The sequence below is a fragment of the Procambarus clarkii genome, unplaced genomic scaffold (assembly GCF_040958095.1).
Source record: "Procambarus clarkii isolate CNS0578487 unplaced genomic scaffold, FALCON_Pclarkii_2.0 HiC_scaffold_1860, whole genome shotgun sequence".
In the NCBI taxonomy this organism is placed as follows: domain Eukaryota; kingdom Metazoa; phylum Arthropoda; class Malacostraca; order Decapoda; family Cambaridae; genus Procambarus; species Procambarus clarkii.
This window is the reverse complement of record NW_027190883.1, coordinates 8,200-11,039: the sequence shown is the minus strand read 5'-3', so window position 1 is coordinate 11,039 and position 2,840 is coordinate 8,200. Positions and strand designations below refer to the sequence as shown.

At 40.2% G+C, this 2,840-nt stretch overlaps 1 non-coding gene across 1 annotated transcript; it reads left to right on the top strand.

The window, feature by feature from the left end:
• Positions 1–324: 324 nt before the first annotated feature.
• On the top strand, positions 325–443 carry LOC138362476 (5S ribosomal RNA). The gene has a single exon (XR_011227699.1). It is a non-coding gene; the product is annotated as a 5S ribosomal RNA (ribosomal RNA).
• The last annotated feature ends 2,397 nt before the right edge of the window (positions 444–2,840 follow it).

Sequence of the window (2,840 nt, the reverse complement as noted above, 5' to 3'; positions counted from 1 at the left end):
AAAGTATCATAAAGCAGGACAGATGAGACAAATATCATAAAAACTGAAGAGCAGATGAGCACACACATGTTTGTATTACAAAAGAAAATCCACAAATTCATTAGAAATTGGCAGGGCAGGCTGAGGAAGTAGGTAGATGTAAAATGTCTGTAAATGGCGAAAGAACATAAACCCAAGACTGAATAAACGATGTTAAATATCCATGCCAAGGAGACAAAAATATGTTAGGATACAATTACCATTAAGACACCACAAGCAGGTCCGTATCCTGCCGCGATGACTTAAAAGAGTTGGTTATTAGCCACAATGTGTAGGCAGTCTCATGCCAACGGCCATACCACGTTGAGAACACCGCTTCTCGTCCGATCAGCGAAGTTAAGCAACGTTGGGTTTGGTTAGTACTTGGATGGGTGACCGCCTGGGAACACCAAATGCTGTTGGCAATAATGTTTTTTGTTTTGTTTTGTTTTGTTTCGTTTGTTTTTGTTTGAATGGCTGGCTCCACGGGAAATTCACGGAGTTGTGTGGAATAAGGCCTGGTAAAATGAATTAATATGTATGTCATGTTTAAAACAAACTCGCTTAATATAGATATTGTGTGAGGCTTTATACAAAAACAAACAACCAAAACAAAACATGTTGTATATATATATAGCTTAATCCGGGTTTGAACTCGCAACTCCAAGAATACGCATCACTTATATACACTTTACCACTGGACCACTGCTGCAGGACACAAGCTTGATGCTGAGGTATCAATTTAATGACGTAAATGCCATTTCCACAAATAAATGATAATTAAAAAGTATTTGTATGTACAAATCTTTTCTGTTTAAAAGGCTACAATATCAGTTACTGATATAATTTGTGTTAATGTTTCTATACCCACAAGAAGGCATATTTTTGCTTATATGTAAAGGGTACGGAGAACGAATCCACAGACCATCTCCCTCCCCTTCCCCCCCCCCCCCCCCCCCCCCCCCCCCCCCCCCCCAACTCCCACCTACTACCACCACCACCACCACCACCAATCACCACCAATCACCACCAATCACCACCAATCACCACCACCACATCTAACCGAAAACCCCCTAACACATCAACCCTCCCCCCAATCAACAGGCGAAATAATAACCCTCAAATGCCTGCCTGCCTGCCTGCCTGCAAGCCAATACTAACGGTCTTCTCAGAAAGAAAATCTCTTTGTATCTGTATTACTTGATGAAATGTATGATTCTAATAATGAAAATAAATTTTGATGTCGGTTGTATGAGCATAATGACCAATATGCACATGATATGAATGAATTAAATAGTGTAGTTTTAAGTAATTAGGTTGTAGACACATTAAGCGGATATGATATTTGACGCGTCCAGAACTGGTGATTTTTGGTTTAGTTTTAAATGCACCACCACCACCACCACCATTGCTTCCCCAGAGCCTAATTAAGGACCGGTAAAAGGAGTCAATATGTATGTCATCTATAAAACCAAAGAATGAATAAAAAAACACACACACAAACCTACATAATAGTATTAGGAAGATTGTATGGCAAAAAAAAAAAAGTATTATTCCCATTGGGTCGTTTGAACTCGCGACTTCCAAAATACCAGCCACACACCTTACCACCCAGCCACCATAGAGTTGGTATAATTGTGCAACTTTAGTTATAAAAGTAAAGTTCTTATTGTCTCAAATCTTATTGTCTGTTCTATGAAAAGGCATGATGTAAATTATGTATTTTTTGAATGATTGAATTGTAGGCACATTAAGCGGATTCGATATTTGATATATCCAGAAAAGGTGATTTCTGTTCAGTTTTAAAATGCATCACCGTTAACGCTAAAGGACTGGTAAAACGACTCGATGTTTGTCATTTTTAAAATAAACACTAAAACTAGGCCCTTAACATATATAATGTTTGAATATAAATTGAATGCATATAAATACAAAGTGGGAGTGGCTGGCTGGCTGGCTGGCTGGCTGGCTGGCTGGCTGGCTGGCTGCTGCCTGCCTGCCTGCCTGCCTGCCTGCCTGCCTGCCTGCCTGGCTGGCTGGCTGGCTGGCTGGCTGGCTGGCTGGCTGGCTGGCTGGCTGGCTGGCTGGCTGGCTGCTGGCTGGCTGGCTGCCTGCCTGCCTGCCTGCCGCCCGCCCGCCCGCCCGCCCGCCCGCCTGCTTGCCTTGCCTTGCCTTGCCTTGCCTTGCCTGTCCTGTCCTGTTATTGCCTTGCCTTGCCTTGCCTTGCCTTGCCTTGCCCTTGCCCTGCCCTGCCCTGCCTTGGCTGCAGCTGGCTGGCTGGCCGTAAATCAACTCTTAACAACACCATACCACACCACACCATCACTCATCACCCATCACCCACCACCGGCCCCAGTCTCCCAGCCTCTCTTATATACCCGAGCAGGCCCTTTAAATTATTTGAATTGTTGCACTTCGGCCAATGGCAGGCACGATCGCTGCTGCTCAAACATATTCTGGTTCACAAGTATTATAATATATTATATTATATTATATTATATATATATATATATATATATATATATATATATATATATATTATATATATATATATATATATATATATATATATATATATATATATATTCATGAAACACATTAAAACCTTGATCATTTATTCATTCATTACGTCTAGTGAAGAATTGCTTTTGTTCATTTGTATGATTAAAAATTAATATAATATGAATTCCTCGCTTAAAGTAAAATATAAAATATATATTGGATTTATATGATTGGTTAATATTCCAAGTGATGCTGAATATCCCCTATAATTTTGTTTTGTTTGTTTGTTATGTACACATTCCAAATGAAATCAATATAAA